General features: G+C 40.2%; 1 protein-coding gene and 1 pseudogene across 4 annotated transcripts in view; one reads left to right on the top strand and one right to left on the bottom strand.

The window, feature by feature from the left end:
* ATRN (attractin) overlaps positions 1-22,633 on the top strand; it is a 179,940-nt gene that overhangs the window by 15,386 nt on the left and 141,921 nt on the right. The window lies entirely within an intron of this gene.
* LOC717402 (splicing factor 3A subunit 3 pseudogene) lies at positions 3,470-5,111 on the bottom strand (annotated as a pseudogene).

The raw sequence follows: 22,633 nt of genomic DNA, 5'->3' as shown, positions 1-22,633 counted from the left end.
TCTTTTTTTTTTTTTTTTGAGACAGAGTCTTGCTCTGTCACCCATGCTGGATTGCAGTGGTGCAATCTTGACTCACTGCAACCTCTGCTTTCTGGGTTCAAGCGATTCTGGTGCCTCACCTTCCTGAGTAGTTGGGGTTACAGTGTATGCCACCATGACCAGCCACTTTTTTATTTTTAGTAGATGTGGGGTTTCATTGTGTTGGCCAGGCTGGTCTCGAACTCCTGGCCTCAAGTGATCTGTCCACCTTGGCCTCCCAAAGTGCTGGGATTACAGGTGTGAGCCACCATACCCAACCATTCTGGTTTTTTATACGTGCTCTTGCTTTTACTCATAGTCTATCTCTCTGTTATTTTTTTTTTCCCTTTCTCTTTGGTTGATTGTATTAATGTAGTATTACTATGATGTGCCCAAATGTGGATTTATTTTTATTTTGCTCAATGTATGTGCATTCTTTATCTGAGGATTCAAGTCTGTTATCATGTCTGGGAAATTCTCAGGTATTATCTTTTTAAAGTTTACTTTACATTTTGTTATTTTCTCTTAGTATGACTTTTAGACATGTATTGCCTATTCTTTTCATTCTCTTTACTTTCCACTTCTCATAATTTTTATCTCTTTATTTCCCTCTGTTGCATTCAGAATAATTTCCTCAGATCTGTTCTCTAGTTCACAAATTCTCACTTTAACTGTATCTAATTTGTGGTGTAACTTGTTAAATTTTCATTTTCAGTGATTATATTTTTAATTTAATATCTAGAGGTTTTACCTTTTATTAATAAAACTGGTCGGCCGGGCGCGGTGGCTCAAGCCTGTAATCCCAGCACTTTGGGAGGCCGAGACGGGCGGATCACGAGGTCAGGAGATCGAGACCATCCTGGCTAACACGGTGAAACCCCGTCTCTACTAAAAAATACAAAAAACTAGCCGGGCGCGGTGGCGGGCGCCTGTAGTCCCAACTACTCGGGAGGCTGAGGCAGGAGAATGGCGTGAACCCGGGAGGTGGAGCTTGCAGTGAGCTGAGATCCGGCCACTGCACTCCAGCCTGGGCGGCAGAGCCAGACTCCGTCTCAAAAAAAAAAATAAAAAATAAAAAAAAAATAAAACTGGTCACTTATTTTCATAGTGTTATTTTTTTTTGATACTTTTGATCCTATTGTGCCTTTAAGCAATTTAAATTAATTAATTAATTAATTTTTTGAGACCAAGTCTTGTTCTCCAGGCTGGAGTGCAGTGGTGTGATCTCGGCTCATTGCAGCCTCTGCCCCCCAGGTTTAAGCAGTTCTCTACCTCAGCCTCCCGAGTAGCTGGGATTACAGGTGCGTACCACCACACCCAGCTAATTTTTGTATTTTTAGTAGAGACAGGGTTTCACCATCTTGGCCAGGCTGGTCTTGAACTCCTGATCTCGTGATCCACCCATGTCGGCCTCCAAAATTAAATTTATTTTGTGTTCTTTATTGGATTGTTCTAGTAACTGAACTTTATGGGTCTAATCCTGTTGTTAATTTGCTGATTTTTGTTCATGGTGCATTGCTTCAATTTTGTTGAAAATTTGAGTTTCTCTTCAGTGAGACTTTATCAATAGACAGATGTCTCTAGAGAGAGTTTGTAATTATTTTTACTAGATATATTTGGGGGTATTCTGACCTGGGGCTACTTTCTATGTTAATTTTATTTTCTTATGGGTAGCTAGAACCCAAGTGAGGGTAGTATATATTAGAACTCAAGTGGGTGTGGGACTCATTATGAAGTAATTGGGAGGGATTTTCCCCTGCCTTGATCCATGCTGAAACTGCTTTCTTGTTGCTTTTCTGTGCCTAAGAGCTAGGTTTGGTTTTTAAAAGCTCTTTAAGGGTTCCATCCTTCTTGAAGGGCTCTCGGTTCCAACTCCCTGCCTTACATTGACCTAGGCCTCAGTGTTTTCCTTTTGAGCATTTAGATCCAGATTCTTTTATAGAGGGTGATGTGCTCTTGGATCATGGAGATTGACAGCCTCTCACAGGACACTGTGGAGTTGGCTAACATGTTCCCTGCTCTGATTTTCAGGTCTCTAATTTTGGCCTTTAGTGATTTCTCTTACTTTTTTTCAGGTTCAGCTGGCAGTTAAAATGATGTTATATTGCAGATTGCATTTACTTTTTGATTTTAACGTAGTGAAATGTATTGATTTTTTTTCCCTTTGGAGAATGCTTTTTGTGTCTTGTTGAAATCTTTCCCTATCCCAAGATTGTGAAGATACTCTTCTATATTGTCTTCTGGACATTTCATTGTTTTGTCTTTCACACTTAAATCTACAGTCCACCTGGAGAAAGAGGGGTGTGTGTGTATGGTGTGAGGTTAGAGTCACATTTATTTGCTTTATGCATATTCAGATTCACATTTATTAGAGTCACATTTATTTGCTTTATGCATATCCAGTCCCATTTTTTGAGAAGACCTTTCTTTTCCCAGTGCTCCGTAGTGCTGTCTCTGTTATCAATCAGGTGTTTATGTATATATGATCTGTTTCTGGACTTTCTATTCTATTCCTTTGGTCCGTTTGTCTATCCTTATGCCAGTAATACTGCACTGTCTTAATTAGTATAGATTTATGTCAAGTCTCCTTAACTTATTTTTCTTGTTCTTTTCCAAGTTTGTTTTGGCTATTCTTGGTCCATGGCATTTCCATATACATTTTAGAGTCACCTTGTTTATTTTTGACAAGAAGAAAATCTTGAGAATATGATTAGGTTGGTACTGAACCTATAACTCAGTTTTAAGTGAATTGACAGCTTTTATAATGTTGAGTCTTCTGAACCCCAAACATGGTGTATACCTTTATTTATTTAAATCTTTTCTAATTTGCCTTAATGCTTTATAATTTTCTATGCAGAGGTTTTGTATATCTCTTTCCAAGATATTTGATTTTTTTTTTTTTTTTTTTTGAGACGGAGTCTTGGTCTGTTGCCCAGGCTGGAGTGAAGTGGCGTGATCTTGGCTCACTGCAACCTCCGCCTCCTAGGTTCAAGCAATTCTCCTGCCTCAGCCTCCCAGGTAGCTGGGATTACAGGTGTGCGCCACCATGCTAGGCTAATTTTTGTATTTTTAGTAGAGATGGGGTTTCACCATGTTGGCCAGGTTGATCTCGAACTCCTGACCTCAAGTGATCTGCTTGCCTCGGCCTCCCAAAGTGCTGGCATTACAGGTGTGAACCACAGATATTTGATGTTTTTTATGCTTTTGTAAATTGTATCTTTAATTTTTTTTTTTTTAACAAGGTCTGGTTTTATTTCTGGCAGAATCTTTTAAAATATAAAACACATCTCAACCCTGCAATCTGCCAGCATGCCTTGTTTCTGCAGGATGCATGCTAGACCATGAGACTATGTAACAAAGGGTCTTTAAGAGGATTTGGTTGGGAGAAAAAGAAAAAGCAGATCTCAGGGAAGCCTGGGCTAGCCCAAAAGCTGAGCTACATCCCTGAACACTAGAGCAGTCCTTGTCTTTTCAGATCCTCATATGTCTTCTTATTCACAACATTCCCACTTGAGTCTTCATATTCTTCCTCAGTGTCAGGCTGCCATCATTCTGAAGCCTTCTGCAATTTGAGTTTGGCCCACAAGGAGACAGCATCTTCAATCTGTGTCACATTAGCAAAGTGAGCAGTGCTCGGGATGCCCAAACACCTCATGCCATGAACATGATGCCATTCAGCAAAGTGTTGCTGGAAGGCTTTGGGGCCCTTGGTAGGTGTAGTTTCCACAAATCTCACAGTTATAGTTGATATTTAGGCCATGAAACTTATACAGCCAGTAGGGAATGGGTTTGCCATCCCAGACAAGTGGCAGGTTTTTGGGGTTGTAAATGATCTCGTTCTTTTCATCTTCACTCTCACTCTCACTGATCTGCTCTTCTTCCTCTTCTTGCTCTTCTCCTGTCCTTGCTTGCTTGCGCTGTACATTTTCATGAGTGAGATGTCGCTGTCCCCCATGAGTCAGAGTATACATAGATCTGGGCTTCTAGAAAAGCAGTGTCTTTGTTCCTCTCAGTGTCTCGCTTGGTGCTCTTTGACTTGGGATTTTTGGCAGACAAAGAGTTATCAGGTGACTCCAGGGACTTTCCTTTGGTGCTGAATAGTCTCTGGACTCGCTGTTCTAGGGTCCCGCCACATTTCAAGCCTAAAGCTAAGAGAGCAGATTTCAATCTGTCCAAACCCAGAGAGGCCAACTCCTCCCTGGAGGAGAATGCGGAGAGGTCAAGATGGGCTCCAGCATGGGTCAGAGCACCGCTTGTCTCTTTCGGCCATCCAGGAAAGGTCCCATTCTCCCATTTCTTCTCAGACTCAGCCTGAATCTTCCCAAAAATTTCATTCTGGTCTTGGAGAGGCTTCACTCTATCTGTGTAATCCTGAAGGTACTCAAGCAGCATCTCTAGGTATGTCTTACACTCTGCATTCTTCCTTTCTTTAGGAATGTCAGATAATTGGTCAAAGATGGACGGGTATGTGATATAATCCATCTTCTCAGATGCCTTCAGGTTAATGTACTTGAGGTAACAGTCATGGAGATCGAGGTAACGACCACATACATCCCTCTTCATCTGTGAACTCCACTCCACCAAGTTTTGTGCCTCTTAACTTGGATTCTCTCGAAGTCTTCAGGAGCTCCTCAAATTCCACTGACATTGGCACACAGATCTCATTTGGGGGCTTCTGGTGGAATTCCTTTATTTGCTTGAGTCTATTATAGAATTCAGCAAACTCATTGGGTCCTGAAATGGCATTGAGCTCCTCCTTTCGTAATCCATCTTTATCATCATACAAATCCCTCGGGTTCCCACTGACCTCCATATACCTGTCTTGTATGACCTGAGTGCGGTGATCAGAATTGATCTGGTCCCGGAGCGTGGACTTCTTAGTCAGCATCTCTTTGGCCATGACGTCCATGAGCCTTTCCTTCTCATGATAGCGCTGCTGCTGCACCAGTATTGTCTCCATCTTTTCTTAGCCGCAGCCTCTCTTAAAATGTTTATAATTAGTTGTTTGCTGCTGGTTAAAGGAAATGCAATGGACTTTTTGCACCTTTCCTAAAGTATTTTATTTATTCTAATAATTATCTGTAGATTATTAGCTCTCTGGGTGGAAAAAAACCAACCCTTCTTTTATCTCCCATGACTTCTCCAAATGTGGCCTCATTTCTATGTTTCATTTTACAACAAAACTCCTGCAAATGAAATTGTTCTCTTGTCCTACTTCCTCACTTCCAATTTTCTCTGTAACTTGTGACTGTCAGAGATCATAGGAGCAGCAGTGTCCATAGCTTGTCAAATCCAGTGGTTAATTCTCTGGCCTTGTCTTACAAAACTTCATAACATTTCACTGCTTCCTTTTTGCAAACTTGCTTCTGGATTTCTGGGACTCCGTGCTCTGTTTCTTTTTTGCCATGCTTGACTGACTGCTCATTTGCAGACTTTGTCTTCTTCTGGCTTGTAAAAGTCAGAGTTCTTCTGGGCACTTGCTATGCATCTGCACTCAATCGTCTTCTGTATATGTACCTGAAACTCAGATATTCTTCTCAGTCTGGGGACTTCGAATACTGTAACACTGAACTTTTAATTTTTACTCCAAGCCTGTTTGACCCTCAGTTTTCTTAGCACTTGTGTGAGACCACGCAGGCTAGAAACCTGGGTGTTTTCTTTATTCCCATTTACTCACTTGCAAACTATTGTGAAATCTTGTCTGTTCAACCCCCAAAACTTATCTAAGTATCTGCTGGTATTCTTTTTTCTTCATTTATGGGTAGAAGCAAGATTGTGTAGGTCTTTGTAGTCTTAAATAACCATAAAAAATTTCTGGAAAGTGTAAGGTTGAATGTAAATGAAAGGTATCAGATGACTAAGAGGAGTGCAGTTAAATATCAGTATCCTTAAACTTCTTTTCTTTTTTTTTTTTTTTTTTTGAGACGGAGTCTCACGCTGTCGCCCAGGCTGGAGTGCAGTGGCGCGATCTCGGCTCACTGCAAGCTCCGCCTCCCGGGTTCCCGCCATTCTCCTGCCTCAGCCTCCTGAGTAGCTGGGACTACAGGCGCCCGCCACCGCGCCCGGCTAATTTTTTGTATTTTTAGTAGAGACGGGGTTTCACTGTGGTCTCGATCTCCTGACCTTGTGATCCGCCCGCCTCGGCCTCCCAAAGTGCTGGGATTACAGGCTTGAGCCACCGCGCCCGGCCAAACTTCTTTTCTTTATCTTTGCCCATTGCCTTTTCTTTTCTTTCATTGCTATATATTTCCATGGACTTTTTCAAAGAGATTATAGTTACAGAGACCTGATAGCCAACAGGTTGAATGTAACCCTTATTTATGCTTATTTTTGCCTAATATTCAGGGCCCTGTGAGAGATTCTGGTTGTTGAATATACAAAAAGGGTTGAAAGCATATTCTAGATAGGGGAATGTGTGTGTGTGTGTGTGTGTGTGTGTGCGCGTGTGTGCGTGTTCTCCGGGAAGGAGGGGGAATACGGTAGGAGCAAAAGCACAGGAGAGGTAAGAGTGGGCACCGAGTGTCTGGGGGACCATGAGAATTGGCTTGGCAGGTGAGAGGAGAAGGATGGACATTCTTAATAGTTAGAATGTCAGGAACAGGAGGAGTTCAGACTTCATTCTACAGTCTGTACAGAGTTATTCTAAATATTGACAAGGGTAGTGACATGGTGACATTGGTGCTTTAGGAATGTTGTTCTGCTGTAAGGTGCTTAGTAGACTTTGTGGGCTGGTCTCAGAAGCTGCTGAAGGTAGCCAGCGGTGTTGGCAATAAGATTACCATGAATTATTTTTGAGCTTGGGATAGAGTGGGAATGGAGATGAGGGAATACATCTAAGGAAGTCTTTGATGGCAGTTATGTCATAAATTGTTCATACATGTGATGAATGGGATATCAAGCACAGGAAGAAACTAACGAAACTCACATCAACGTTTTGAGCATTGGAGAATGGGGCTGTTTTATCATTTCAGGTGGACTGAGCTGAATGGGAAGAGAGAATTCTGCCATAAGATCAGGATTGAGTTTTGTTGGTTCTGGAACTCAGTTTTTGCTGCTGTACTGTCCAGAGAGAGAGAGAGAAAGAGAGAGATGCACACACACACACACACACAAATAACTAATATATAAAAATACGTATGTATAGTGGGTATATATGTTTATTTATAATTATATAAAATATAAAGTATATAATATTATCTATAATTATATAAAATGTATAATTATATGTGTATTATAAATAATATATAATTTAATATAGATAATAAATACATATACATATGTAGGTATGTTTGTGTGTGTGTGTGTGTGTGTGTGTGTGTGTGTGTGTACAATTAAAAGAAACTTTTTTTTAGAGACAGAGTCTCACTCTGCCACCAGGCCGGAGTGCAGTGGCATTATCATAGCTCACTGCAGCCTTGACTTCCTGAACTCAGGCCATCCTTCCACCTCAGCCTCCTGAGTAGCTAGGACTGCAGGTGTGTGCCATACCACACCTGGCTAATTTTTTTTTTTTTTTGGTAGAGATTGGGTCTCATGATGTTGCCTAGGCTAGTTTTGAACTATTAGGCTCAAGCGATCCATCTGCCTTGACCTCCCATAGTGTTTGGGATTATAGGCATGAGTCACTGTGGCCAACCTGTTTGTATTTTTTTGTAGAGATAGGGTCTTGCTGTGTTGTCTAGGCTGGTCTCAAGCTCCTGGCCTCAAGCGATCCTCCCAGCTCAGCCTCCCAAAGTGCTGGGATTACAGGCATGAACCAGTCTGGCTAGCCTGAGTTTTTATTTCTGTTTTAAAAAAACATGAACAACCTCTTTATAGCTGCTGTAAACCATTGAACTTTCTTTGTTCTTGAACCGAACTAGGCATCCACACAGCACCTATTCATCTGAGGGAATAGAGTCAGTGTTCAGATGACTTTGAAAGAAAGGTCCACCTGCAGTTCTCTAGCTTTTGAAATTTTTTTTTTTTTTCCCATACTGTAATGGATACACATAAGATTGTTCTGGACTTCCTTTATAGTAAACTTTGCTCTTAATAAGAGCTTGAACATTTTTGTTGTTGCAAAACTGTGTTAGAGTTGATGCTGTTATTTATTAGGCAACAAATGTTACATGAATATCTAGGATGTTTTAGGCACTGGCGAAAAAGAGGTGAATGAGATATGTTCTTGAGAAAATCTTGGCAGTATCGTGGGCAGAGATTATTCTCTATAACAGTAATAATCAAACCACATGATGCGTTTACGACGGAGAAGGCATTAATCAGCTCAGCACAGAAAACTTGGGGCACAGGTTCTCAGAGTTCCAAGGGACATTTGAAGTGGGATCTGAAAGGTTGGTTAGGAGAAAATAAGTTATTCTAGACAGAGAAGTCAGGCTGTGCTAAGCCACAAAGACTTAATGCAGGTGAGTTGAGGAAGAAATACTAGTCAATATTGCCACAATATGGTCTGCTCAGTCTGGGGAGCAGTGGCTAGTGATGGAGCAGGCTGGGTAAGTTGGGGTTGGATTGTCACAGACCTTGCATGTTGTGCTAAGGCATGCAAAGGTTTCCAGGCAGGTTTTGACCTGATCAGATTGCCCTTTATAACATTATAAAGAAGATGACAGGTGGCTCTGCCAAGAACTGTCCAGACTGGGGAACTGGGCTGAGCCACAGTTAAGAAACTGTTGCAGTAGACTAGACAGGGAGGAGGAGAATTCAAATTAGAGCATTGGCATTGGCAGTGGGATCAAAGAGGGAAAAAGATGAGATTGGTTTGTAGGCTGAATGAATGGAGGTGAAGGTGAAGAAAGAGTCAATAATTTTTTGGAAGATAGGGTAGATGACAAAGTTGTTTAAAGAAAACATAAAAGAAGGGGATTTAATGACTTAAATTTTTGATATAAGGAATATAAGTCTGAAACATGGGTCTAGCCTTGAGCTGGAAATACAGCTTGGACAGTTAGCAACACAGAGGTGATAGATGAAGCCATGGATGCAGATGGAATTACCTGTAGGAGTATCGTGGAGACCTTGATCCAGCCAGGACAATTCCAGGGACAGCCCAGGATTTGAGCAAAGGACTGGTCCGTTGCTTTTTTTTTTTTTTTTTTTTTTTTTTTTGAGACGGAGTCTCGCTCTGTCGCCCAAGCTGGAGTGCAGTGGCCGGATCTCAGCTCACTGCAGCTCCGCCTTCCGGCTTCCCGCTATTCTCCTGCCTCAGCCTCCCGAGTAGCTGGGACTACAGGCGCCCGCCACCTCGCCCGGCTAGTTTTTTTTTTGTATTTTTTAGTAGAGACGGGGTTTCACCGTGTTAGCCAGGATGGTCTCGATCTCCTGACCTCGTGATCCACCCATCTCGGCCTCCCAAAGTGCTGGGATTACAGGCTTGAGCCACCGCGCCCAGCCTGGTCCGTTGCTTTTAATGAGTCTTTCAAGGTTGATGATTTATTATTATTTAAAAATATGAGGGAGCCATATTATTTTATGGTTGTTTTAATTATTGTGGATGGGTGTAGTAGAATGTCCTAAATATTAAAACATATAGCATTCATTTATAATGTTATATCATTTATAATGATTGTAGCTTTATTATTATTTTTAATAATTAGGACAAATGCTTAATATTTTACATTTTAGATCACTAGTATGAGTAAATATTAATGATGAATCTTTGTCTTTCTTTTGAATTTAAGAAATTAGATCAAAATTTTGTGATTAGAGATGAAACTTTGGAATGCAGAAATATTTTTGGTATTGGTGCCAAAAATTTAAGTCAGTTACTTTAACACTTAGACATTACAAGATCATATATAGAAAGTGTGTTATTGATTTGGTGTATTAGAATCATTTGTGGAGCTTTTAAAGACACCAGTGCAAGGCCGAGACGGGTGGATCACGAGGTCAGGAGATCGAGATCATCCTGGCTAACACGGTGAAACCCCGTCTCTACTAAAAAATACAAAAAAAAAAAAAAACTAGCTGGGCGAGGTGGCGGGCGCCTGTAGTCCCAGCTACTCGGGAGGCTGAGGCAGGAGAATGGCGTGAACCGGGGAGGCGGAGCTTGCAGTGAGCTGAGATCGGGCCACTGCACTCCAGCCTGGGCGACAGAGCGAGACTCCATCTCAAAAAAAAAAAAAAAAAAAAGACCAGTGCAATGCTGAATTCTACCCAAGAGGGGTTTGTGTTAGGGCCACATCATCTGTGTTTTTTAAAGCTCTGCAGATATTTCGATGTTAATCTGAGAACCCTATTATCAGGGGTCTGGGTAGGGGCTTTGTGAGCATATTTTGTGTCTTGTCTATATGGTTAACTTTTTTGTTGAAAGCTGTTAAAGCAAAGGCCAGAATACCAGCAGGTTAGCAATTTGGTCACCACAGTGAGACCATTTGAATTTTCATTTTAAACTGTAAAACAAAATTCAATAGCAGTTCAGTCTGGGCTTGTATCATTAGAGGGCTGGTTAAATAAAGTATGACATGTTCACAGAACAGAGTACTATGTAGCTATAAAAGGGAAGGAGAAATAGCTATATACTGCTGTTGGGGAGAATATATTGTTAAATGAAAAAAAAAACCCACTGTAGCAGAACAGTAGTATTGTACGCTATCATTTTTTAAAGAAAGGGGATCTATAAATCTATAAATGTATATTGTGCATACATATAAACACACCAATGGAATGATAAACCAAAAACTAATAAAAATGATTAAGGAGAGAGAGGGAATGGGGTGGATGAAACAGGGATGGAGGCTAGACTTCTGAATGTTCTTTATTTTGTGGATTACATTTAGAGCCATGCCAATGCTTTACCATATTATAAAATAAAAATAAATTAAAATGAGAGAAAAAAGGCAATCACTAAGAATCAAGTGCAAAATGGAGTAAGTGAACCTAAATGTATATTAAGTTTGAGGCTGAAGCACATGGTCTTTCAAATGACTTTGAAACATAGTAATTTGATTATACATTTCTAGAGGGACATATCCTCAAGGACAAACAACTGCAAAAATATTGTAAACTGTTTTTAGTAATTGTATAGTTGGAATTATTGGTATTGTTCTGGAAGTATGTGTTGTTAAGGAAAACAAGTGGATAATTTTATTGGATTGGGGCCCTGGATTTTGGTGTGGAAAAGAGAGATACAAAGGTAGAAACAGAGAAGTTGTTGATTAAGAATCTTGGGATCATAAATTTGAGTTGGAGATGTCAGTATGAACTCACGATATTTTTTCTTTTTTGAAAATGTATTGTCTGATTTTCTCTGCTGGAAAATCCCAGAAAGCAACCTAGGTAGCATTGAGCACTTCTAATGCCAGATTCTGTTCTGTAAATACTAATTCCCACTACAAGGAACTTAGGGTACCTTAGAAAAATGGCTTATTTCATGTTGGGGTCAAGAATGCTATAAGGTGATCCTGTGACATCTCTTTATATCACAAAACAGGCCACTAGGGGGATTTTCATTTCTATCAGTGGTAGAATAGCTTTTTCTAAGCCAGTGCTCCAACTGAGACCAGCTATTAGAGAAGATGGGAAATATTGTTTTAAAAATCTATACTTGAAGGCTTTGGAAAGTGAGCAAGGCAAAGAAGGGACCACAGAGACCAAAATTTTGGAGAGAAGGTAAACTCAGGGGCGAGGGCCAACTTTTGGTACAGCTTTTCCCTTGGGGTGATTGGCCGATTTGAGATGTGCAGCTAAGAGATTGAGCACAAAGTAATGGCAGAGAGACTGAGGTTCTAAGCAGAGTTTTGGTGGTTATGCAGCACCAGGGGACACAGTTGGATTTCAGGGGCTGCAAAGAAAGAAGGGGCACTGGAAAATACCTCAGGCTTTTAGTTGGGAACCCTGAAGGATGGGCTACACCCTGTGCTTAAGGGTGAACTCAAAATAGATCAGCTCTTACAAAGGCTGAAGCCCAGCTTTCACATTACCTCAATCCCTGATTGGATTAAAGAATCTGCTCCTAGCTTTATTGTTTGCTAGAAGCAAATGTAAATCTGTGGAGGAAGATAGCATCAAGCATTGCCTCAAGTTATTATTATAATTACTATGTATAATATTTTATAATGTAATAAATATTTACATAATTGTGAAACTTAGTCTGGCATTCAATAAAAAAAATAAGACCTGAAAATTTAAAAATTGACTGAAAATCAGGAGAGAAAACAGATAATTGAAACAGACTTATAGGGAGGCTTTCATTACAAATGAGATAGTATAGACTCAGTCTTCCCTGCACTTCCCTGCTGAATACAACTCTAAATCTTGGAGTTGGTACAAAAGACACACAAAGGAGAATTCTTGAAGTTTATTTTTTATTTTTTTTTTTTGAGACGGAGTCTCGCTCTGTCACCCAGGCTGGAGTGCAGTGGCCGGATCTCAGCTCACTGCAAGCTCCGCCTCCCGGGTTTACGCCATTCTCCTGCCTCAGCCTCCCGAGTAGCTGGGACTACAGGCGCCTGCCACCTCGCCCGGCTAAGTTTTTTTTTGTATTTTTAGTAGAGACGGGGTTTCACCGTGTTAGCCAGGATGGTCTCGATCTCCTGACCTCGTGATCCGCCCGTCTCGGCCTCCCAAAGTGCTGGGATTACAGGCTTGAGCCACCGCGCCCGGCCAATTCTTGAAGTTTATAAGAAGAAAGTGAACTGACTTGGGATCACAGGATTCAAGAACAACATAGTAATAGAGCATCTTGCATCCTCCCATCCATTACAAGGCCACCTAGATCTGGTGTTTCCTGACCCTCCCACCCAGCAACAGAATGCAGGCTAGGTGGGTAGGCTCATTCTTCCCCTGAATCAAATGAAAGTCCCCTCTGAAAACATCTGGCAAGCCTGACAGCATTGACAAAGGGGATCAGTTGGAACTCTGGCCCTAATCTTAACCCTGTAAGTGGTGAGAGGAAGCACATTCCTTCCTTGCCTGTCCTGAGATGTCCCTTTTTCACTGAGGCAGGTTGGCAGAACGGGTAAGAGAGACCTAACTTGAGCACGCAGTCCAGTTTGAGAAGACTCTTCTTCCCTGTGGATGTGAGATTTTCCTCTTCAGCCCAGAGACACCAGGGTGGGCACTACCTGCAAAAAGGACATAGCCACAGCAAATGGCTCAGTCTGAGAAATCTCTGGCCATGTGGGCCTGAGCCTTTTCTCCCTTACCCAGAGATATGGGCAGGTGGGTGGAACTGACAAGAGCAAGTGGTCCATTACAGAAGACCTCTTTGTCTGTGGGTTCAAAGCTTGCCTTTTTCACACCAGCGATACTGAGGAAGCTAGGAGTAACCTAGGACTACCCCACCCTCTTCCACCAAGAGACAACTGGCAGCCTGGCTCGGGGAAACTTCTTTACCGTCTCAGGCAGCGCCAGCAGAGACCAGTGGGAGCTAAACGGCACTAGATAAACAAAGCAGGCTGAATAACACTGCAAAGGCTCTGAAAATTAGTCTGCCATTGGAACGATAGCCTAGAAAAGTAGACCAAGATACTCGTGCTAAAACTAAACAGGGTGGCTAACTGTTAAACTAAAAGATTTAATGGAAGCCTATGTTAGATACTTCTAACGTAATAGACAAAATGTTTATGATATAATAGCAAATCACTTGTCATACCACCAACAAAGGAAACCACAATTTGAATCAGAAAAGACAATCAACAGACACCAATACAAGATGAATCAGATGTTAGAATTTTCTGACAAGGATTTTGAAGCATCCATCATAAAAGCTCTTCAAAATCAATTAAAATTCTCCTGAAACAAATAAAAAATATAAAAATCTCAGCAAAAAGCCATATAAAATTAATTAAAACTAAATAAATGAAATCAAAAAGCACCAAAATAGAAATTTTAGAACTGAAAAACAATAGAGAAAAACCACTTACTGGACAGGCTCTATAGAGTGGCAATGACAGAATCAGTAAGAAGGAACTATAGGATTCACTTAATAAGAAGAAAACAAACTGCAAAAAAAAAAAAAAAATGACTTGTGGCGCAATAACAAAAGACTTAACATTCACGTAATTGGATTTCCAGAGGAAAGGAGAGTAAGTAGGACTAAAAGAGTGTTTGAAAGAACTAATAGTGGAAATCTTACCACATTTGGCAAAAGAAACAAACCTAAGGACCCACGAAGCTATGCAAACTTCATACAGGATGAACCCAGTGAAACACCAAGATACATTATAATTAAACTTTTGAAACCTAAAGGCAAAGAGAAAGTCTTGAAAGCAGCCAGAGAGAAATGATGCATTACCTAAAGGAAATAACCAATTCAAATGGCAGTAGATTTCTCGTCTGAAAACATGGAGGCCATCTGAAATGTTGCGTTACCTATAGGGAACACCAGTTCAAATGACAGTCGATTTCTTGTATGAAAACACGAAGAAGGACAAGACATGATGTTTTTCAAGTGCTGAAATAAAAGGACTGTCAATCGTGAATTCTGTATCTGGTGAAATTGTGCCTCAGGAACTAGAGGAAAATAGAAACATTCTCAGATAATGGATACCTAAAGAATTTGTTGCTAGCAGAACAACTCTTAAAAATTGGCGAAAGGGGGCTGGGGCGGTGGCTCACGCCTGTAATCCCAGCACTTTGGGAGGCCGGGGCAGGGGGATCACAAGGTCAGGAGATCGAGACCATCCTGGCTAACATGGTGAAACCCCGTCTCTACTAAAAATACAAAAAAATTAGCCGGGTGTGGTGGTGGGCGCCTGTAGTCCCAGCTGCTCGGGAGGCTGAGGCAGGAGAATGGCGTGAACCCGGGAGGCGGAGCTTGCAGTGAGCCGAGATTGCGCCACTGCACTCCAGCCTGGGTGACAGAGCGAGACTGCATCTCAAAAAAAAAAAAAAAAAAAAAAAAAAAAAGGACTAAAGGAGGTTCTTTAAGCCGAAAGGAAATGATAGTAGAAGGAATCTTGGAGCATTAGAAAGAAGGAACAATGGAAAGACAGAAATATGTGTACTTAAATTAATAGACTGTCCCAGGCTGGGTGCAGTGGCTCACGCCTGTGATCCCAACACTTTGGGAGTCCGAGGTGGGTGGATCACCTGTGATCAGAAGTTCAACACCAGCCTGACCAACATGGTGAAACCTCATCTCTACTAAATACAAAAAAAAAAAAAAAAAAATTAGGTGTGGTGGCAGATGCCTGTAACCCCAGCTACTTGGGAGACTGAGGCAGGAGAATCGCTTGAAGCTGGGAGGCGGAGGTTGCAGTGAGCCTAGATTGCGCAGTTGCACTCCAGCCTGGGCAATAAGAGTGAAACACTGTCTAATAATAATAATAATAATAGACTGTTCCTTTCCTCCCAAGTTTTATGAGTCTTATTTGATGATAGAATAAAAAATATAAAACCATCTAACACTAAAGATGATGATGTTTAAATCAAGATAAAGGACTTAAATGGAAGTGAGGTTTCCATACTTTGTTCAGAGTGGTAAAATGTTGTTACTAATAAGCAGATTATTATAAGTCGCATGTTTATATTGTAGTAATTGAAGTAATCACTTAAAAGCTATACAAAAATATAAACTCAAAAAAATATAAACAAATCAAGCTGGAATCTGTGATGATTAATTTTAGGTATCAACTTGACTGGGTTAAGGGGGACTTAGATAACTGGTAAAGTATTCTCTCTGTGTGTGTCTGTGAGGGTGTTTCCAGAAGAGGTTGGCACTGGAATCAGTGAACTGAGAGTAAAGATTACCCCTGCCTAATGTGGGTGGCCACCATCCAGTTGTTTGAGGGCGTAGATAGAACAAAAAGGCAAATCTCATTTCTCTTCTGGAGCTGGGACACCTGTCTTCTCCTCTCCTTGGACTTCAGAACTCCAGGCTCTCTGGCCATCAAGACTTCAAGACTAGCACAAGCAGCCTCCCAGGTTCTTGGGCCTTTGGCCTCAGACTGAGTTATACCATCAGCTCCCTTGGTTCTCAGGCTTTGGGCTTGTCCTGCACTGCGCCATCGGCTTCCCTGGCTCTCCAGCTTGCAGACAGCCTATCGTGGGACTTCTCAGCTCCTGTAATTGTGTGAGCCAGTTTCCCTAATAAATCCTCCCTTGTATATCCAGTTTGTTCTGTTTCTCTGGAGAACCCTAATATAGGACTCTAAGAAATGTTCAAGTGACCTATAGGAAGGCAAGAAGAGGAGAACAAAAGATCAAGAACTTAAGCCTTGATGTATTAATAATTACCTTAAATATAGATGGACTAAATATACCAATCAAAAGACAGAGACTGGTAGAGTGGATGAAGAAACATGACCCAACTATATACTGCTTATAGGAAAGTCACTTCAAATTGAATAATGTAGGTAGACAGAAAAGGATGCAAAATTATACCATGCAAACTTTGATTTAATAAAAAAACAGAAATGGCTGTATTAATATTTGATAAATTAGACTTCAGAGCAAAGACAATTACCAGAGACAAAGATGGGCATAATGATAAAATGCTACATTAAGGACACAGGGATAGGAGGTATGCTGATTGTAAAAGGGCAACACAGGGAATCCTTATAGTGTTGAAACTGTTCAGTATCTTGACTGTGAAGGTAGATCCTTGAATCTATACAGGTGACAGAATTGTATAGACTTGACACACTGACACATACACATACACTCGCACACACACTAATGAGTACTAGTAAAACTGTAGAAACCTGAATGCAGTTGACTTATTAATGCCAATATTCTGGTTGTGATATTGTACTGTAATTTTAAAAAATGTTGCCATTTGGGGAAACTCGTCAAAGTATACAAGAAATCTGTCTGTATTTCTTCTTATAACTACATGTGAATCTGCTGTTATCTCAATTAAAATTTCAGTTATCTAAGAAACAGACTCAAGGAGACCAAGAAGACATTAAAAGTAAATGTAGTGGCCTGGCATGGTGGCTCATGCTGGTAATATCAGCACTTTGGGAGGCCGAGGCGGGTGGATCACCTGAGGTCAGGAGTTCGAGACCAGCCTGGCCAACATGGTGAAACCCTGTCTCTACTAAAAATACAAAGATTAACTGGGCCTGGTGGCAGGTGCCTATAATGCCAGCTAATTAGGAGGCCGAGACAGGAGAATAGTTTGAACCTGGGAGGCGGAGGTTGCAGTGAGCTGAGATCACGCCACTGCACTCCAGCCTGGGTGATGCAGCGAGACTACATCTCAAAAAAAAAAAAAGTAAATGCCCTGTGGGGTTCTGGATTGGATTTTGGAACAGACCAAAAAAGGCCATTAGTGGACACACAAACACAGATACACAAATCAGTTTTTAGAATGATTAGAAATAGACTTTAAAATAAATGATTAGTATCTTTAAGAATTTATATAACAAGATCCGTAATTTCAGTAGAGTAATAGAAAGTATAAAAAGAAGCACTGGAAACTAGAAATACAGTAATTGATTTTAAGAGCCTTAGATGAGAAGAGAATTAGTTAATTATAAGATATGTTGGGAAGAAATACCTGTATAGAAGCCCAAAGACAAATGAATGAAAAATACTAGGTTGGTGCAAGAGTAATTGTGGTTTTTGCCAGTTTTTTTTTTTTTTTAATGGCAAAACCCACAATTACTTTCGCACCAACCTAATATTTAAAAATTGGCGTTAAAGGCTGGGTGTGGTGACTCATGCCTGTAATCCCAGCACTTTGGGAGTCCAAGGCGGGTGGATCACGAGGTCAGGAGTTCAAGATCAGCCTGGCCAAGATGGTGAAACCGTGTCTCTACTAAAAAAATACAAAAAAAATTTAGCCGGGCGTGGTGGTGGGTGCCTGTAATCCCAGCTACTTGGGAGACTGAGGCAGAGAATTGCTTAAACCCAGGAGGCGGAGAATGCAGTGAGCCGAGATTGCGCCACTGCACTCCAGCCTGGGCAACAGAGCGAAACTCTGTCTCAAAAAAAAAAAAAAAAAGGAGTTAAAAGCAAAAACTGCAATTACTTTTGCACATACCAGAAAGAGTGTGAATGATGTGGGACACAGTTGTAATTAGAACTCCAAAAGGTGAAAAAGAGTGGAGCAGAAGCAATACTTAATGAGATAATGTCCTAGAATGTTCACAAAGTGATAGTATGCTTAAAGCTGCTGATTAGGAAATGCAACGAACACCAAATGGGGTAAGGAAAGAAAAGCATACTCAGCACTTTTGCTAAGAAAGTTAAAAATCTTTTTTTTTTTTTTTTCTTGAGACCAAGTCTTGCTGTGTCCCCAGGCTGGATCTTGGCTCACTGCAACTTCCGCCTCCCAGTTCAAGTGATTCTCCTGCCTCAGCTTCCCGAATAGCTGGAACTACAGGCGCGTGCCACCACGCTCAGCTAATTTTTGTATTTTTAGTAGAAACTGGTTTTCACTATGTTGGCCAGGATGGTCTCGATCTCTTGACCTCGTGATCCACCTGGCTTGGCCTCCCAAAGTGCTAGGATTACAGGCGTGAGCCACCGCTCCCGGCCAAAGTTAAAAATCTTAAAGCAACCAGTGGGTTGAGACACATTATCTTTACACAAGCAAGAACAAGGCTGAGCATGATGGCTCATACCTGTAATCCCAGTACTTTGGGAGGCTGAGGCGGGATGATTCCTTGATCCTAGGAGTTTGAGACCAGCCTGGGTAACACAGTGAGATCTTGTCTCTGTTTTAAAAATTTATTTTCTTATTTAAAAAAAAAAGCAAGGACAAGACTGAAAGCTACCTTCTTAATATAAACAATGGAAGCCCAAACAATGGAATGACAGTTTTAAAGTGCTGAAAAAAAAATAAATGCCAGCATAGAATTGTATACCAAGAGTTGACCAACTTTCTTTTTAAAGGGCCAGGTGGTACATATCTTAGACTCCTGGGCCATGTGAGATCTCTGCCACAACTATTCTGTATTGTTGCATGAAAGCAGTCATAAATAATCATAAGCGAATGGGCATGACTGTGTTCCAGTAAAACCTTACTTACAGAAACAGGCTGCTAGTCCATGGGCTGTAGTTCTCTACCCTTCTATATCCAGTAGCAAATGTACTTCAAAAATGAAGAACTAAAGGTGTTTTCAGATGAACAAAAACAGAGGGGATTAGTCACCGGCAGCCTTACAGTAAAGGGAGTTTCATAAGCAGAGGAGAATGATTGCAGAAGGAAATACAGAGATTGTAAGAGGAATAAGGAGCAGTGGAAAGAATAAAGTGTGGGTCAACTTAACTGAATGTTAATTGTATGCAATAATAATGTCCTCTGGGATTTAGAATATAGAATTAAAATATACACCAACAAAGCCCAAGTAGCTGGTATAGGTGGATGGGAGAAGTGAAACTTAAGGTCCTTGAATTGTCCAGGAAATGGTATAAGTACTAATTTATATTAGGCCTTGATAAATCAGGGATGCAAGTTATAATTTCTAGGGTAATCACTAATAGTAGTAAAAGTAAAGGTAATAGCAAAATAAAAGTGAATAGTAAAAGGATGCATAACGTAGTTTATAAAGAAAAAATGCAATAATAAGAATATTTAATCCAAAAAAAGGTAAAACAAGATAGGAAAAGGAACATAGAGTAACTGGGCAAATAGAAAACAAATAGCAAGACAGTAAATTTAATTCCAGTTATGTCAGTACTGGAATGAAAACTGACTCACGATACCAGTTCAATGACAGATTTGTCTAAGTGAGTTTAAGAAAACCAATGAACTATGATACAAAACTGTACTTAACTGTAGTGAGTCAAATATTGAAAGTAAAAGGATAGGGAAAAAGGTATATCACACGCTAACCCAAAGACAGCTGGTTTATGTCTATATCTGACAAAATAGACTTAAGAAGGATTGCTAGAGGCAAAATAGGAACTTATCATAATGGTCAAAGCACAGTCTACCAGAAAGAATGATTCTAAATGTGTGTTTACCTAATATTGAAACCTTATGATATATAAAGTGAAAGATGTCAGAGGTAAATGTTAACAATTTTTTTTTTTTGGAGACAGAGCCTTGCTCTGTCGCCCAGGCTGGAGTGCAGTGGTGTGATCTCGGCTCGCTGCAGCCTCTGGCTCCCAGGTTCAAGTGATTCGTCTGCCTCAGCCTCAGCCTCCCAAATAGCTGGGACCACAGGTGTGTACCACCATGCCTGGCTAATTTTTGTATTTTTAGTAGAGATGGGGTTTCACCATGTTGGCCAGGCTGGTCTTGAACTCCTGACCTCAAGCTATCCACCTGTCTTGGCCTCCCGAAGTGCTGGGATTACAGGTGTGAGTCACCATGCCCGGCCACAAATTTTTTATTTGTAAATAATTTTAAGCTCACAGAAAAGTGCAAGAATAAAAACAGTGCAAAGCATAACTTTGTATTCTACCCAAATTCATTGAACATCTCGCTACATTTGCTTTATCATTCCTCACCCCTCCCTCCACATAAGCACACATACACAGATATGTGTGTGTATACATAATTTTTCCCTCTGAAACTTTCAAGGGTAAACTATATATATCATGGCCCTTGACCCAAAATACTTTAGTATGTGTTTTCTGAGACTAGTGCTAGTCTTAAGAGTCTTAAGGTACAGTTTTTACCTTCAATATATTTGACATTATACAATGCTTTAATCTACTGTTTGTGCTTCATTCTGTCTGTTGACCTGCAATGTTCTTTGTGTAATTTTCAACCTGCAGTACAGGATGCAGTCTAGGGTTAGGTATTACATCTGATTGCCACGCTTTACTCTAGAACAGAGATCAACAAACATTTTCTCTACAGGGTCTGATAGTAAATATTTTTGGATTTGTGTCATAGATCTCTGTCACATCTAGTCACCTCTGCTGTTGTAGAGAGAAGCAGCCATTGACTATAAGTATGTGAAAAGATACAGCTGTGTTTCAGGAAAACTTTACATAAGCAAACAGCAGGCCTGATTTGGCTTGGCAACTGTAGTTTGCCAGTCCCTGATTTAGAATATTTGTACCGCATTTCTTTTTCTTTCTTTTTTGTTTTTTAATGATATTGATAGAATGTCAATATCATTAAATTGATTAATACATTCCCCCTCTTTTAATCCAGTTCCTTATTTTGCATTTATTTTGTTTTCCCATCATTAGATTCAAATTACGAATCCTTGGCCAGAATACTACATAGGTGAGGGGGTGTTCTTTGATCTGGAGGCATACGATGACCATCTATCTGTCTGATATTTTTTAATGTTGATTTTATTCTCCTGTTTGAGGTGCTGTCTTATTTTTCCACTATATAATTACTATTTTTTTCCTATTTGCAATCAATAAGCAGTCTTTGGGGAGATGCTTTAAGACCATGCACATGCCCTGCTGCTCCTCAGAATTTCCTTCTACTTTTTAGCATCCACTGCTAATGGCAAAAGTAATTTTAATACACTCTCAATAGTTCGTAGAACAGAAAGATTTGAAAACACTTGGCCTAATTGACTTATATAGAACATTGTACCATATAGTTTCTGTATACTTCTAAATATTCATGAATCAAAGAAGAAATCACCTTGGAAATTTGAAAATGTTTTAAGCGGAATGGCAGTGAAAGTATTATCTGTCAAAACTTTGAGATACAGTTAATGGCATTCTGAGAATGAAAATTATAGCTTTAAATGCATACATTAAAAAAGAAAGGTGAAGATCTAAGTTTTCAACTCCAAGTAGAAAAAGCACTATACAATGTGCTCCAAAGGGAAGAAAACAATAAATATAAATTAGTTGAATATAAAACAGGTACAGTAGCAAGAATTAACAAAGACAAACATTAGAAAAGACTAATGAAATTGATCAACTGCTGGAGAGATTGATAAAGGCAAAAAGCAAACAAATGACTGATATCAGTAATAGGAAAGGGGAGATCACGGTAGATCTTATAGATGCTGACAAAATCAGGAGGATATTATTAATGACTATTCCAGTACATTGAAAATTTTAGATGAAATGGCAAATATCTAGGAAAGCCGACTTACTAAAAAGAAAACTCCAGGTCCAGATAACTTCATCAGTCAGTTCTTCCCAACTTTTGTAGGCATTTCACCAGTCTTACACAGACTCTTCCAGAGCATAGGAAAAGAGGTGAAATTCTATTCTTGTTTTTATACAGCCAGCATCATTTTGTTATGAAAACCTGAAAGAAAAGGGAAACAGCAAGTCAGTCTGTGTTATGAACATAGATGGAAAAAATGTAAACAGAATATTTGCAGACTGTATTTAGTGAAATACCTAAATAATCATGACCAAATGGGTTTATTTGAGAAATTTAAGGTTGATTTAATACTTGAAAATCAGTATCACTCACAACATTTAGGTATAAATGATTATTTTAGTAGATACATAATTTTAAAAAATGGAGTTCAATACATTAATGATAAAAACCTTTAACAAACTAGGAATGGAAAATACTTCCTTGACTGGGTGAGGTGATTCATGCCTGTAATCCTAATACTTTGGGAGGCTGATGTGGGAGGATTGCTTGAGGCCAGGAGTTTGAGGACATCCTGGGCAACATAGTGAGACTCTGTCTCTACAAAAATAACAAAATTATCCAGGCATGGTGGTGTGTGCCTGTAGTCCTAGCTGTTTGGGAGGCTGAAGTGGGAGGATCGCTTGAGCCTGGGAGGTTGAGGCTGCAGTGAGTCATGATCCCACCACTGCATTCCAGCCTTGGTGA

The sequence above is a fragment of the Macaca mulatta genome, chromosome 10 (genome assembly GCF_049350105.2).
Source record: "Macaca mulatta isolate MMU2019108-1 chromosome 10, T2T-MMU8v2.0, whole genome shotgun sequence".
Lineage (NCBI taxonomy): Eukaryota > Metazoa > Chordata > Mammalia > Primates > Cercopithecidae > Macaca > Macaca mulatta.
This window is presented reverse-complemented; position numbering and strand designations above follow the sequence as displayed.